General features: G+C 38.4%; 1 protein-coding gene across 12 annotated transcripts in view; it reads left to right on the forward strand.

Moving 5' to 3' along the window:
• Positions 1-16,992, forward strand: part of SGIP1 (SH3GL interacting endocytic adaptor 1) — a 247,962-nt gene that overhangs the window by 98,984 nt on the left and 131,986 nt on the right. The window lies entirely within an intron of this gene.

Consider the following 16,992-nt stretch of genomic DNA (forward strand, 5'->3'; position numbering starts at 1 on the left):
ACATCATTTACTATAGGTGATAGTTACATTTCTTGAGACCCAGTTAGATTTTGTTATTACTGCTATAACCAAGGAAAGTGAGATTTTGAAAATTTGATTATTTTCAAACTTCGATGCTATATTTTTACTTCTAAAGAAATGGAGCTATGGGGCTGCTCTAAGTGTCGAAATTAAACCTTTAGTTGCTCTGATGTAATCTGTTAAAATAGCTGATTTCTAATTGTTTTATAAATATCAAGATTCTAAGAAAAGCAAGAGAAATCTTCATGAAGTGATGCACAATTTATTGTGGGTATCATACAAGTACTTTTACACTCATTTAAACCTTACAAAAACCTTTTTATGATAGATAACTGAGAAAATTGAGATGCAGAGAGGTTAAGTAACTTACCCCAGGAGGTAGTGAAGATGAGATTTGAACCCAAGTCTGTCGGAGCTGAAAGGTTATCCTTTCTTTACAACTAAGTACTGCTTCCCATAGATCCCACTGCTGTACTTTCAGCTAATTGAAAGTGGTTCACCTATTTAAAATTCTTCCAGTGCTTTTCAGCTCCAACATTATATTAGTATTGGCACAGTGAACGCCAACTCCTTTTAAGTGACAGACCTATTTCACAGCCATTTTCTCTTCAACATTTTCTTCCGTGTCACCGACAGATCAAGTACTTCTTTCTATAAAAAGTCATTACTATTTTTAGCTCCTCAAAGATCTTAGTTGTCGTTTATATATTTCCATTTTAGTGCCCCAATGTAAGTTTCCATATCTCACATCTGAACCTCAAGGTACCACCCACATCAGACCCTTTTGCAGCCCAGTTCTAATGGAGTGTGTCACTATATAATTTTCCCCAACAAGCTCAGCTCAAAGTAATGGAGTGTCATCTTGCCAAGAGCCTTTGTGTTTACTAAGTACAAAGATCACTTGGATTTCCTTTGATTCACTTAAAAATGAAGGTAAATTATTCAGACCAAAAAAGCACATGCCCACCATTTTGGTTAGAATTGCAAGTATTAGAGCAGCCAACAATAAATATTTAGTGAGTGACTACCATGTGCCAGGCACTGCACTAGACTATTGATATTGAGCTTTGACTTTCCTATTTCCTGGCACTCACCTTTATTAAGCGCAAGGGGTTTGGTATCTAGTAGGATGTGAGGATGGCACAGAACCAGGCAGTGTTTCATTCTGTTTTACATGGCCTGGCTATGGGTTGGAATTGACTCCATGGCACCTAACAACAACAACATCTACTAGGCAAAGGAGCCCTGGAGGTACAATGGTTAAGTACTCGGCTGCTAACCAAAAGTCAGCCGTTTGAACCAACCAAGCAGCTTTGTGGAAGAAAAGACCTGGCTGTTTGCTCCCATAAAGATTACAGCCTAGGAAACCCTAAAGGGGAGTTCCACACAATGGCACACAACACATATGCAAGGCAGTGGTTTAGGCACTGGAAATCATAATTATTTTTAAAGATCATGGGAGGGACTGGGCTCAATGTTTACTGGTCATATGTCTTTCTGCAAGACCTTATTACAACAAAGAATTTTAATCCGATTATAGTACCTATATTTAAAACTTAGAGGAAGAGCTGATACCCCAAGCATCTTAATCTTTTCTGACAGAAATGTAGTGAACATCGTAATGAATAGATATTGTCAGTCTGGAGCTCCTGTCAATACACAGCATTATGCCCAGGGCAATTACATTTGCCTGTTTTGTATTACTGAGACCAAATGTTTGGCTTGGGTTCCTGCAGAAAATAAGTAATTCCATTACATGTGATTCACCTTTCAGTAACCCTTCAAGCTGAGGACTACTCCAACTGGAAATATACATGTATTACAGAAATAATCCACTTAGCAAACATTTATTAGATCTCCTTATGTTCACTGGGTATCGTATTTTTTAAAGATATAGACATGCAAAATACTGTCTTTGTATTTAAGAAATGTGCAGCCTAATTTGCCCAATTTTTTTCCATTTAAAAATAAATAAGCCGTTTATTTTTATAAGCCTAGATGGATTCTGATGACATATATATATATATATATATATATATATATATATATATATATATATATATGAACATGGGCTCTGGGACCAGACAGAGGGACTTTGGAAAGTTTGGGAATTTTGCCATTTACCACTCATGTGACCTGACACTATTCTCTATGCCCCACAGTATGTTATCAATGGGATATAGTTCCCACTTTATGAGGCTGTGTTGAGCTAAGCTAAACAAGTTCATGACATATTTCCTAGAACATCGTAAATACTATAAATTACGGCTACTACTTTTATTAATGACATGTCTTTGGCTGAATTGAGTTTTTCAATGTGCCATTGTGTACATTGTCCACCCAAAAATGTGACAAAGTCACAGAACAGCCTTCACCCTGGGTCTCTACTCCTTGGCCTAATACCTATGCATTCAGATGGGCCCAGCCCATTATGAATGTATAACACCCAGGCATTCAGACAGGTCCAAGAGTTCGGCCCTTTCTCCTTCCCTAATAATTCTTTATACACAAATGAACATCAAGAAACTGAACATCAGTGGAATGTAGACAGAAAACACCAGGAAAGACCATTAGTTATTTTTTTAATTATTTCACAAACCTTGATTGAGTGCCTATTTTATTTAATTGTTAAGCATTGATGGTGTGTCCCAGTTTAGCAGGCATTGCTCTGGGCACTGCGATAATCATCAGGAGCTGAGCACCCTGTAAGAAGTTGCTGAGCTTTGGAGTCACAAAGGTGTGGCTTAAAATCTTGGTCTTGTTATTTGTTTGCTGAATGACCTTGGAAGAGGAACTTAATTACTTTGAGTCTGTTTCTTAACCCATAAAATAGGTTAATAAGACCTTCTGGAGTTGTTGGGAGGATCAGTTTGTGTAAAGTGCTTGGCACAGTGCCTAGCCCATGCTAGATACTGAATCAAGATCTGTCTTCCCCTCACTCCTAGTGATTAGAGAAGGAGAAACTGAGGCGTGTCCCTCCAGACCTCTTGTCTTATGAGGACATGAATCTTAGATACTCTATGAATGTGTCTGTGAATGACAGTCAGTAAGTAGTTGAATTGGGATTTGAACCCACACCTTTGAATTCCAAAGAAGACCATGCATCCTGCTCCCTCTGTCTCTCTGCTTCTATTTCTGGGAGGGAGCATTTGCAAATTTGCTGGGGAGAGACATGAGGGGATGGTTTGATATTTCTGTATTGTCTGTGTTTTACATACTGTCACGGATTGCATTGTGTCCCCCAAAAATGTGTGTCAACTTGGCTAGGCTGTAATTCCCAGTATTGTGTGATTGTCTACCATTTTGTGATCTGATGTGATTTTCCTATGTGTTATAAATCCTACCTCTATGATGTTAATGAGGTGATATTAGCAACAGGTTACGTTAATGAAGCAGGACTCAATCTACAAGTTTAGGTTGTATCTTAAGTCAATCTCTTTTGAGATATAAAAGAGAGAATGGAGCAGAGAGGTAGAGGGACCTCATACCACCAAGAAACAAGAGCCAGGAAAATAACACATCCCTTGGACCCGGGGTCCCTGTGCTGAGAAGCTCCTGGACCAGGGAAGATTGATGACACAGACCTTCCCCCAGAGCTGACAGAGAAAGAATGCCTTCCCCTGAGCTGGTGCCCTGGATTCAGACTTCTAAACTCCTTGAATGTGAGAGAATAAATTTCTTATTCTTAAAGCCATCCACTTGCAGTATTTCTGTTGTAACAGCACTAGATAACTAAGATACATATTGACCCTAAATAGTTATCACTGCCATACCCTCTTCCTCCTCACCCTCCTCTTCTTTCTCTCAAAGCTCTAGGTCACTTCTAGAGTTGGCTTTGTACCTAGACCTTGCCTTGTTCAGGTCCTGCTGAAAAGCACAGTTTGGAGAGAAGTGGGAGGCAGGAGGTGCAAGTGTGCCCCAGTAACATATCCAAACGTGGTGTCTTTTAAACAATTTTGAACACATTATGTTTATATGAGAGTCTTGACACCATGATAAAAGGGCTATTAGAAAAGGCAAGGTGAATAAGGAAGTTAATCAAAAAGTGGTGCCTTCAAAGGAACTCTTTCCTTCAACAAAGGCACAGAATGTTCCCACCCCACTCCAGACTCTTTCTCTCCCAACCTCTCACTACTCCAATGTTAGAACTTGGCTTTGGTTCTCTCCCTCAGTTGTACCTGCCCCACATCTCTTCCCATCCTAGCCCCTTTAAGCTAGGTCAGGTGATAAACCAATTGTGAAGATGCTGTTAGGGAGGCTACCATTCTATGTTTGGCTGCTTCTCATTGTTGTCTTATCAGCTAGCAGTGGAGTGGTAGGAATCCAGAGTAGGGAGAGAAAGGGGGTATTATTGACAGGACACTCCACTTGCTCTCCTAGGCAGCAGGACAGCAACTCTGGCTAAGGACAGCAGGATCTTCTGTGTGGCTGGTTCCCAGCTCCTAGCCACAGGGTGCTAACACTTTGATTTCTTCTGTTCAGAACTCAGCTTCAGGAACGTTAGTGTGAGTGAAAAAAAAAAAAAAAAATTAAAAACACTAAGCCAAACAAACAAAAACCCTGTAGGCTCTTTTGAGTGTTAGATTTTTATGTTTTACCTAAAATTGTTATGTATTATACAATCCAAATTTTCTTTTTAGAAATTCCCTCTAAATACTCTTATTTTCATTATAACATTTAAAGGCTCAAATTCAGATTCTGGTGTTTGCTTAATGAATCCCTACAGAACATTTGCACCCAGGAGAAAAGAAAATGGATAGAAAGAATGCTTTCCCCTTTACTGTTCCCTCTTCACCTGCAGGGTTGTGTACTCTTAAAGCCAGATAGTTCCAAGGTATCTTGGTTTTTTTGTTTGTTTTTAATTAATTCAGAGAAAAACACCAGTAAATATAGTAATTTGTATTTTAAATTTAAAAGGAAAGTATTTCTTTAAAAAAAAAATATTGTCCCAAAAGAAAAGATTTTTGAACTTTTTTGTCTTGTAACCTATTGTAAGAAATATATTTTACATTGGCCCTCAATTTGCAAACACTCACCACACACACAAGTTTGATAAAGCAGTACTGATTCTTCCTGTGGGCAAGGTAGTTTTTCTCTTCTATTTCATTTTTTTAATGAAGGCTTCTTCCCATCAAATTGATTTCATAAACTACCAGTGGGGCATGACTTTCAGTCTAAAAAGGAGATAAGAAATAATGTCTTCCTTGGTTTTTTGGGTTTTTTAGTATTATATATATAAAAATGTATATATAAAACAAAACATTTGACATTTCAATAATCTTCAATTTACAGTTCATTGATATTAATTACGTTCATCCTGTTGTTCAGCCATCACCATTATCCATTTCCAAATTTCACCATTATCCCTAACAGAAGCTCAGTGTTCCCTAAGCATCGAGTCCTCCTTTCCCCACCCTTCTGCCTGCCCCTAAAAAAAAAAAAAGCCCCTAGTAACCACTAAAAAGTTTTGGTCTCTATACACTTACTATGAGTCGGAATCGACTCGACGGCAGTGGATTTTGGGTATACACTTACTTGGAAACCCTGGTGGCATAGTGGTTACGAGCTATGGCTGCTAGCCAAGAGGTCGGCAGTTCAGATCCACTAAGTGCTTCTTGGAAATTGTATGGGGCAGTTCTGCTCTGTCCTATAGGTCGCTATGAGTCAGAATCAACTTGACAGCAACGGGTTATACACTTACTTATTCTAGATATTTCATGCAAATCCTATCAGACAATATTTGTCCTCTTGTGATTGATTTATTTCATTCAGCATAATGTTTTCAAGGTTCATGTATGTTGTAGCATGTATCTATCAGGACTTCTTTTCTCTTCATTGCTGAGTAATATTCCATGGTATGTATGCACCATACAATTCAGTAAATACTTCTAATGTATCTCCTATCCGTCAGATACTACGGGGCTACAAGACACATAGGTGGATGGAGTGACTGACATTCTGGAGCTTATGTCCAGTGGGGATTAATGTAACATTGTGATCTTATGAGAAAAGATCCAAGGAATAAGCAACGTAATAAAAATGTGTTTGTTTATGAAAAACTTGTTGTAAACATCTGTTCCGTTAGAGAGACAGGCTGGATGGAAAGTCTGGAGATTCTGTTGTAAATTCTCATGCCAATGTTGCTTTATCAGTAATGAAGGTCAGTATGAACACAGAGTTTTGGCTGCGTAGACCCGCGTTTCTTTACTAAATATTTCACAACTTTAGAAAAAAATATAGGCTCCAAACTTGTAAGGCAATCTGCCTCGTTTCTTTCTTTCCTCACCCAATCCCTTCCCTCCTTTTTCCCCTCGTCACAGAGTAATCTGGCATAAACTATTGCATTTCTTTTTTATTGTGGTAAGATACACATAACATAAAATTTACTGTTTTAACTATTTTAAAGTGTACAATTCAGTGACATTTAGTACATTCAGAATGTTGGATAATTATCGCCACCATCTACTTCGGGACCATTTTCATTACCACAAAAGGAAACCCCAAGCAATTAAGCAGCCATTGCCCATTCTACCCTCCCCAAAGCCCCTTACAGCCATAATCTGCTTTATATATCCATGAATTGACCTACTCTGGATATTTCACATAAGTGGAATTATACAATATGTGGCCTTTCGTTTCTGGCCCCTTTGACTTGGCATAACGTTTTCAAGGTTTACCCACCTTATAGCATGTATCAGGGCTTCATTCGTTTTTGTGACTGAATATCATTCCGTTGTATAGATATATATTGTTTGTTCATTCATCAGTTGATGGAGAACTATTTCATTTTAAGGTGAAATGTATTCAAAAAATAATTTTAAACTAGATGATTTGGCATACCTTCACAGATTTGACTTCATATATATTGCAAGTGAATGCTGCAGCCTGGTGTCTCTTTGTAGAAACCCAAGTATGGAAAGAAAGTCTGTGTATTTCAGAAGAGGCTCATGAGGTAGTGCTGGGCCTGACCTATGGATTCAGGATTTATTTGCATACAATGGTAAATGAAAACATTTGAGTGGATTAAATTGTCCCAAGGAGGAGGTGTAGAGGAACCTAGGACAAAGCCCTGCAGGTACCCAACAACTGGGAAGTAGTAGAAGGAGAGTAGCCCCCAGTTTCCTGGGGATGATGATTACAAAATCTAATTTCGGCAAATACTCAGGCTCATCAGTTGAGGAGAAAACATAGCTTACTTTTTCACTAGGTTTGTTAGAGGATTAAATGAGGCAACATAGACTAAGTACTTGGTACCTGGCACATAGGAAGGACTTCAATAACGGCAGCTACTGGTAGATGAAACTTCTGCTCAGTGTATTTTTTGTGCTGTCACTATCGTTAGTTTCTATACCTGTTGCTTTATCTTGTAATATTATACTGAAGGTTGCCTCAAATGAAATAAGCTTACCGCTGTTGTAGTTAGCTGTCATACTCGACTCATGGAGACCCCATGTGTTTTTCTACATGCTTAAAATATCAGTCAATTTTTATTTATTTATTTTTTTTATTGTTCCCAAACTTGACTAACACCTCTCATAATACTAAAGGAAACTAAAGGAATCTGAAACAGGTGGAGAGAAGCTAGAGGCAGTAGGCCAGGCTCCTTGTGTAGCTAATCCAAGACTACAGTCCAGGGCTCTGTACAGCACAGTAAACTAGCTGCCATTCAGTTGGTTCTGACTGATGGCAACCTCATGTGTGTCAGACTGTGCTCTGTAGGGTTTTCAATGGCTGATTTTTCAGAAGTAAATCTCCAGGACTTTCTTCTAAGGCACCTCTGGGTGGACATGTTCCAGCCTTTCAGTCAGCAGCCAAACACAGTAACCATCACCACCCAGGGATGCCACAGCACAGGAAGGAATTCTCTGTTCCACAGCTTAGGATAAAACCTTGCTAGGCCCTGATCATCAGGACAATACAATTCTTCCCCTTTAGTTCTCTCTTTTTTTAATATGTTGACAAAGGAAAATGCACTTCCTTGAAAACACTGAATTTTGGCCCTCCCATTTTTGGTAAAGGATTGTTGTTGTTGCTGTTGGGTGCCATCGAGTTAGTTCAGACTCATAGCAACCCTGTGCACAATAGAATGAAGCACTGCCTGGTCCTGTAGCATACTCACAGTCACTGTTATGCTTGAGCCCATTGTTGCAGCCCCTGTGTCAATCCATCTCATTGAGGGTCTTCCTCTTTTTTGCTGACCCTCTTCTCTACCAAGCATGATGTCCTTCTCCGGGGACTAGCCTCTCCTGATAACATGTCCAAAGTATGTGAGACTTAGTCTCACCATCCTCAATTCTAATGAACATTCTGGCTGTACTTCTTCCAAGACAGATTTGTTTGTTCTTCTGGTAGTCCATGGTGTATTCAGTATTCTTCACCAACACCATAATTCAAAGGCATCAATTCTTCTTCCATCTTCCTTATTCATTGTCGAGCCTTCACAAATATATGAGGCAATTGAAAACACCATGGCTTGGGTCAGATGCACCTTAATCCTTAAATTGATGTCTTTGCTTTTTAATATTTTAAAGAGATCTTTTGCAGCAGATTTGCCCAATATAATGTGTCCTTTGATTTCTTGACTGCTACTTCCATGGGTGTTGATTGTGGATCCAAGTAAAATGAAATTCTTGACAAATTCAGTCTTTTCTCCATTAAGCATGATGTTGCTTATTGGTCTAGTTTTGAGGATTTTTGTTTTCTTTATGTTGAGGTGTAATCCATACTGAAAACTATGGCCTTTGATCTTCATCAGTAAGTGCTTCAAGTCCTCTTCAGTTTCAGCAAGTAAGGTTGTGTCATCTACATATCACAGGTTGTAAATGAGTCTTCCTCTAATCCTGATGCAGCATTCATCTTCATATAGTCCAGGATCTCTGATTATTTGCTCAGCATACAGTATGGTGAAAGGATATAACCCTGATGCACATTTTTTTTTACTTTAAACCATACCATGTCCCCTTCCTCTATTCCAACGACTGCCTCTTGGTCTACGTACAGGTTCTTCATGAGCACAATAAAGTGTTCTGGAATTTCTATTCTCTGCAATGTTATCTATAGGTTGTTATGACCCACACAGTCAAATGCCTTTGCATAGTCAATGAAACACAGGTAAATATCTTTCTGGTATTCTCTGCTTTTAGCCAGGATCCATCTGGTATCAGCAGTGATATCCCTTGGTCCACATCCTCTTCTGAATCTGGGTTGAATTTCTGGCAGTTCCCTGTTGATATACTGCTGCAACTGCTTTTGAATGATCTTCAGAAAAATTTTACTTGTGTGTGAAATTAATGATATTGTTTAATAATTTCTGCATTTCGTTGGATCACCTTTCTGTGGAATGGGTGCAAATATGGATCTCTTCCAGTCAGTTGGCCAGGCAGCTGTCTTCCAAATTTCTTGGCATAGACTTCATTTACTGAAGCATCTCAATTGGGATCCCATCAATTCCTGGAGCCATGTTTTTCGCCAGTGCCACCAGTGCAGTTTGCACTTCTTCCTTCAGTATCATTGGTTTCTGGTCATATGCTACCTCCTGAAATGACTGAATGTCAACCAATTCCTTTTGGTACAGTGACTCCGTGTATTCCTTCCATCTTCTCTTGATGCTTCCGCATTTTTAGAATTTTCTCATAGAATCCTTCAATATTGCAACTAGAGACTTGAATTTTTTCTTCAGTTCTTTCAGCTTGAGAAATGCCAAGTATGTTCTTCCCTTTTGGTTTTCTATCTCCACGTCTTTGCACATTGTATTATAATACTTTACTTCGTCTTTTTGAGCCGCCCTTTGGTAAAGGAGAGTTGATAAAAATTCATCACCCAGCCTAAAAATAATTAGAAATTGACTTTAAAATCTTCATGAAATTCTAGAATCAAAACTGGAGGATTACTGGGTTATGGAAGACATTAAGGAGGGAATAAGGAAATTCATAGAATGCAACGAGAATGAAAATGCTTCCTATCAAAACCTCTGGGACACAGCAAAAGCAGTGCTCAGAGGTCAATTTATATCGATAAATGCACACACACCAAAAGAAGAAAGAGCCAAAATCAGAGAACTGTCCCTACAACTTGAACAAATAGAAAGTGAGCAACAAAAGAATCCATCAGGCACCAGAAGAAAACAAATAATAAAAATTAGAGCTGAACTAAATGAATTAGAGAACAGAAAAACAATTGAAAGAATTAACAAAGCCAAAAGCTGGTTCTTTGAAAAAATTAACAAAATTGATAAACCATTGGCCAGACTGACTAAAGAAATACAGGAAAGGAAACAAATAACCCGAATAAGAGACGAGATGGGCCATATCACAACAGACCCAACTGAAATTAAAAGAATCATATCAGATTATTACGAAAAACTGTACTCTAACAAATTTGCAAACCTAGAAGAAATGGATGAATTCCTGGAAAAACACTACCTACCTAAACTAACACAATCAGAAGTAGAACAACTAAATAGACCCATAACAAAAAAAGAGATTGAAAAGGTAATCAAAAAACTCCCAACAAAAAAAGCCCTGGCCCAGATGTCTATACTGCAGAGTTCTACCAAACTTTCAGAGAAGAGTTAACACCACTATTACTAAAGGTATTTCAAAGCATAGAAAATGATGGAATACTACCCAACTCATTCTATGAAGCCACCATCTCCCTGATACCAAAACCAGGTAAAGGCATCACAAAAAAAGAAAATTACAGACCTATATCCCTCATGAACATAGATGCAAAAATCCTCAACAAAATTCTAGCCAATAGAACTCAACAACATATCAAAAAAATATTCACCACGACCAAGTGGGATTTATACCACGTATGCAAGGCTGGTTTAATATTAGAAAAACCATTAATGTAATCCACCATATAAATAAAACAAAAGACAAGAACCACATGATCTTATCAATTGATGCAGAAAAGGCATTTGACAAAGTCCAACACCCATTTATGATAAAAACTCTCACCAAAATAGGAATTGAAGGAAAATTCCTCAACATAATAAAGGGCATCTATACAAAGCCAACAGCCAACATCACTCTAAATGGAGAGAGCCTGAAAGCGTTTCCCTTGAGAACAGGAACCAGACAAGGATGCCCTTTATCACCGCTCTTACTCAACATTGTGCTAGAGGTCCTAGCCAGAGCAATTAGGCTAGACAAAGAAATAAAGGGCATCCGGATTGGCAAGGAAGAAGTAAAATTATCTCTATTTGCAGATGACATGATCTTATACACAGAAAACCCTAAGGAATCCTCCAGAAAACTACTGAAACTAATAGAAGAGTTTGGCAGAGTCTCAGGTTACAAGATAAACATACAAAAATCACTTGGATTCCTCTACCTCAACAAAAAGAACATCGAAGAGGAAATCACCAAATCAATACCATTCACAGTAGCCCCCAAGAAGATAAAATACTTAGGAATAAATCTTACCAAACATGTAAAAAACCTATACAAAGAAAACTGCAAAGCACTACTACAAGAAATTAAAAAGGACACACTTAATTGGAAAAACATACCTTGCTCATGGATAAGAAGACAACATAGTAAAAATATCTATTCTACCAAAAGCCATCTATACATACAATGCACTTCTGATCCAAATTCCAATGTCATTTTTTAATGTGATAAAGAAACAAATCACCAACTTCATATGGAAGGGAAAGAAGCCTCGGATAAGCAAAGCATTACTGAAAAAGAAGAAGAAAGTGGGAGGCTTCACTCTACCTGATTTCAGAACCTATTATACAGCCACAGTAGTCAAAACAGCCTGGTACTGGTACAACAACAGACACATAGACCAGTGGAACAGAATTGAGAACCCAGATATAAATCCATCCACATATGAGCAGCTGATATTTGACAAAGGCCCAGTGTCAGTTAATTGGGGAGAGATAGTCTTTTTAACAAATGGTGCTGGCATAACTGGATATCCATCTGCAAAAAAATCAAACAGGACCCATACCTCACACCATGCACAAAAACTAACTCCAAGTGGATCGAAGACCTAAACATAAAGACTAAAACGATAAAGATCATGGAAGAAAAAATAGGGACAACCTTAGGAGCCCTAATACAAGGCATAAACAGAATACAAAACATTACCAAAAATGACGAAGAGAAACCAGATAACTGGGAGCTCCTAAAAATCAAACACCTATGCTCATCTAAAGACTTCACCAAAAGAGTAAAAAGACCACCTACAGACTGGGAAAGAATTTTCAGCTATGACATCTCCGACCAGTGCCTGATCTCTAAAATCTATATGATTCTGTCAAAACTCAACCACAAAAAGACAAACAACCCAATCAAGAAGTGGGCAAAGGATATGAACACACACTTCACTAAAGAAGATATTCAGGCAGCTAACAGATACATGAGAAAATGCTCTCAATCATTAGCCATTGAGAAATGCAAATTAAAACTACGATGAGATTCCGTCTCACTCCAACAAGGCTGGCATTAATCCAAAAAACACAAAATAATAAATGTTGGAGAGGCTGCGGAGAGATTGGAACTCTTGTATACTGGTGGGAATGTAAAATGGTACAACCACTTTGGAAATCTATCTGGCGTTATCTTAAACAGTTAGAAATAGAACTACCATACAACCCAGAAATCCCACTCCTCGGAATATACCCTAGAGAAATAAGAGCCTTCACACAAACAGATATATGCACAGCCATGTTTATTGCAGCTCTGTTTACAATAGCAAAAAACTGGAAGCAACCAAGGTGTCCATCAACAGATGAATGGTTAAATAAATTGTGGTATATTCACACAATGGAATACTACGCATCGATAAAGAACAGTGATCAATCTGTGAAACATTTCATAACATGGAGGAACCTGGAAGGCATTATGCTGAGCGAAATTAGTCAGAGGCAAAAGGACAAAACTATTATAAGATCTTGAGAAATAGTATAAACTGAGAAGAACACATACTTTTGTGGTTACGAGGCGGGGAGGGAGGGAGGGTGGGAGAGGGTTTTTTACTGATTAGTTAGTAGATAAGAACTGCTTTAGGTAAAGGGAAAGACAATACTCAATACATGGAAGGTCAGCTCAACTGGACTGGACCAAAAGCAGTGACGTTTCCGGGATAAACTGAATGCTTCAAAGGTCAGTGGAGCAAGGGCGGGTGTTTGGGGACCATGGTTTAAGGGGACTTCTAAGTCAATTGGCAAAATAATTCTATTATGAAAACATTCTGCATCCCACTTTGAAATGTGGCGTCTGGGGTCTTAAATGCTAACAAGCGGCCATCTAAGAAGCATCAATTAGTCTCAACCCACCTGGATCAAAGGAGAATGAAGAACACCAAGGTCACATGATAACTAAGAGCCCAAGAGACAGAAAGGGCCACATGAACCAGAGACCTACATCATCCTGAGACCAGAAGAACTAGTTGGTGCCCGGCCACAACCGATGACTGCCCTGACAGGGAGCACAACAGAGAACCCCTGAGGGAGCAGGAGATCAGTGGGATGCAGACCCCAAATTCTCATAAAAAGATCATACTTAATGGTCTGACTGAGACTAGAGGAATCCCGGTGGTCATGGTCCCCAAACCTTCTGTTGGCCCAGGACAGGAACCATTCCCAAAGACAACTCATCAGACATGAAAGGGACTGGACAGTGGGTAGGAGAGAGACGCTGTTGAAGAGTGAGCTATTTGTATCAGGTGGACACTTGAGACTGTATTGGCATCTCCTGTCTGGAGGGGGGATGGGAGGATAGAGAGAGTTGGAAGCTGGCAAAATTGTCACGAAAGGAGAGACTGGAAGGGCTGACTCATTAGGGGGAGAGCAAGTGGGAGTACGGAGTAAGGTGTGTATAAACTTATATGTGACAGTCTGACTTGATTTGTAAACATTCGCTTGAAGCTCAATAAAAGTTAATAAAAAAAAAGTGGAGGATTTTTGGATATAGTGTTTTTTTAAGCTTATCAGATTATCAAATATAATGTCTTATACTTGTAATTCCTTTAAGATCATCAGCTATCATTACTTCCTTTTGAAGAGTTTTTTTTTTTTTTTTTGGATATTTTAACATTAACTCTCAGAAGCTCTCCAGTGACTTTAAATGTAGCTGGTGTGATTGTTTTCTTCTTGGATCTTCTCCAAAAGCTGTTAAGATGTAAGTGGCTTTTACGTTTTATAACTTTTGCTTTAGTCTTTCAGAATTTTCTTCATACTCTCCTAAACTTCTCAAATCTTTCCACTTTTCATGGGAAAAGATTTTCAGTGTTTTTTTCCTATTCAACAATTTGATCTTTTTTTTTTTTTTTTCTGGAATATCACGTTGATGGTGTGTTCCTGGTTCTTAAGAAACAGGCCTTTCAGTGAAACTAAGCATGTGGATTGGCTTAGTATTTTGTGAAGGGGTGGATATTCTTTATTTATTATTAGTTGATTTCCTTATTATTAGTTGATTGAGAGATTGAAACCTAGAGAGAATATAACTTGAACTAAGCTACGCAATTAGAAATGAAGCTGAGAAATGGACCCTGTGTGTCCTCACTCATGTTACAGTGCACTTTTCTCTGGAAACTAGACAACTTGTAACTTTCATGACCTTGGTCATATTGGCTATTGTCCACATTTGATTGTCAAAAACAGGACAGGATCTATGGAAAACTACAATTATCTACTCTGTTATTAACTTAATACAAGAATGACTGGAATCTGTGTGTATTTTCTCATCCGTTTGGTAGGACATGCTATCTTATCCCATGGTCAAGTTATGGGAAATAAAGTACTTTGCAAACATACGATATTAATAGCACTGGTTTTATAGCCCTATAAAAACCAGTAGTGATTGGCAATTATAGCATTCTCATCAACCCAAAGGCTAAATTAGAAGTGTGGAAAAGCCAATTAAGAGACATGATGCCTAAGAAAATAATAATAATAAAATATTTTTTTAAAGAAGAGACCTAAGACCTAAGAAAAATTGTAGGAAGAAAATTATTATATGACTATGATTCTTTGTCCCTGTAAGGGGAAAAGGCAGTTAGAGGTGAGAAGGAAAAAAAAACAATTAAAATAAAAATGAAAGGAGGGAAGATTTTCCTAAATATTTAAGTAGTTTTAAATGTCAATCAGTGTTCCTATAAACTCCCTACGTGAAGAGTAGTGGAAAATAGTTTCATGTGGGAAGAAATTAAAAAAAAAAAAACATTGACATTTTAAAAACCTAAACTTCTTAAATGGAATGACTATTAAAATGCAAAATTAGATGGAACAGAGGCATTTTGGAGATTATGTTTGTATAGTATCTTAAGAGCCAGATAATGAATGACTCAGATAATCTGAGCGGTTTGGGCTGACTCACATGTTTTGGAAGAAGGTGTCATCAAATCACTGATGCTATCAGTGTTTTTCCTTTTATTCCGCCTGATAGTGCCAAATGCAAATCCTGTAATTTCAATGACTTTTCCAGCTCCAGCATCTCAAGAAGACTTTCCAAAGCACCAGTAACAAGTCTATAGTTTAGAATATATAATTTGTTGGAATAATACTCATTAACACAAGAAACACAAGCCAAGTGAGTAACTATGAAGCATTTTGTTGTTGCAGTTAGGTGCCATCAAGTTGATTTCCACCCATAGCAACCTCATGTGACAAAGTAGAACTGCTCCACAGTGTTTCCTACACTGTAATCTCTACAGGAGCAGATCTCCAGGTCTTTCTTTTTGCAGAGTCACTGGATAGGTTTGAACTGCCAACCTTTCAGTTAGCAGTTGAGTGCTTAACTGTTGTCCCACCAGGGCTCCTTATGAAACATGTCAGAGGTAGGAAATGCAAACAGAGCCTTGACAGGATAAAAATGAGAGAACCAAGACTGGGCTTGGTTTGTCCAAGATGGAAGAAAAGGGCCTTGTGCTGCCCTAATGATGCTTCCTGGACGATATTTTAAATCAACAAATACTATTTGGTATCAGTATTAAGTGTCCAGGGCATACAAACAAGTAGGCCTTGGCCTCTGTCCCGGAAAAGCTCACAGTCTAACAGAAGAAACTGGCATGGAAAACAGGTGTCATACAGTTTGGTATATTATAATATGTATAAGAATAGCATTTTGTGGGGAGCACAGAATAGTTTGTGTCTTAACACAACTAGGATTGAGTAGCCCCCACAGAGGAAGTAGGCTTGGCCTGGACCTTGGAAGATGAAATGAAATTCTAAATGTTAACAAAATAAGAAAAGCTCTTCAATCAGATGTAAGGACTGCATAAGAAATAAAGAGACACTGGAGTACAAGGGCTGGAGAATATTCAGAAAAAAAAAAAAATTGCCGTCAAGTCAGTTCCAACTCATGGTGACCCCATGTGTGTCAGAGTAGAACTGTGCTCCATCGGGTTTTCAGTGGTTGCTATTTCGAAGCAGGTCATCAGGCCTTTAGTCCAAGGTGCCTCTGGGTGGTCTCAAACCTCCAATTTTTCAGTAAGCAGGTGAGCACCTTAACGGTTGTACCACTCAGGGACTCCCAGTATGTTTGGACAATGGTTATTAATCCAGCCTGGCCATACTGCTGGGAAGTAGAAAAGGATGAGATGGGGATATGGGACAGAAAGATTTGTTAGAACAATGTAGCTCTTTTAGTATGGTTTACATGATCTTTGTCTTGGTATTATCCTAGTCGCAAGAGTGTGTCTAACCTGGAATTCGTTATTCTTCTACACCTGTGATTCAGTTTCTTGGCAGAGGCCCAGTTTGGATGATGAACAAAAATGGTGTAAGAAAAGCTTGCAATCTTCTCTATACCCATACAACCTTATGTTGCTTATAGTGCTAAGAATCTGTAGTGCTGAGTTCTTGATAAACATCTGTTAAAAACTATAATAAGAAATCATATGCACATGCTTGCACACAATTGGGAAAACGTTCATTGGTTTTTGAACATTCAAGTTTACCTGGATCGTTGCAACTCTAAAAATACCTTCACTTGAATGTTGCTGATATATTTCTTT

Source organism: Elephas maximus, chromosome 3 (genome assembly GCF_024166365.1).
Source record: "Elephas maximus indicus isolate mEleMax1 chromosome 3, mEleMax1 primary haplotype, whole genome shotgun sequence".
In the NCBI taxonomy this organism is placed as follows: Eukaryota; Metazoa; Chordata; class Mammalia; order Proboscidea; family Elephantidae; genus Elephas; species Elephas maximus.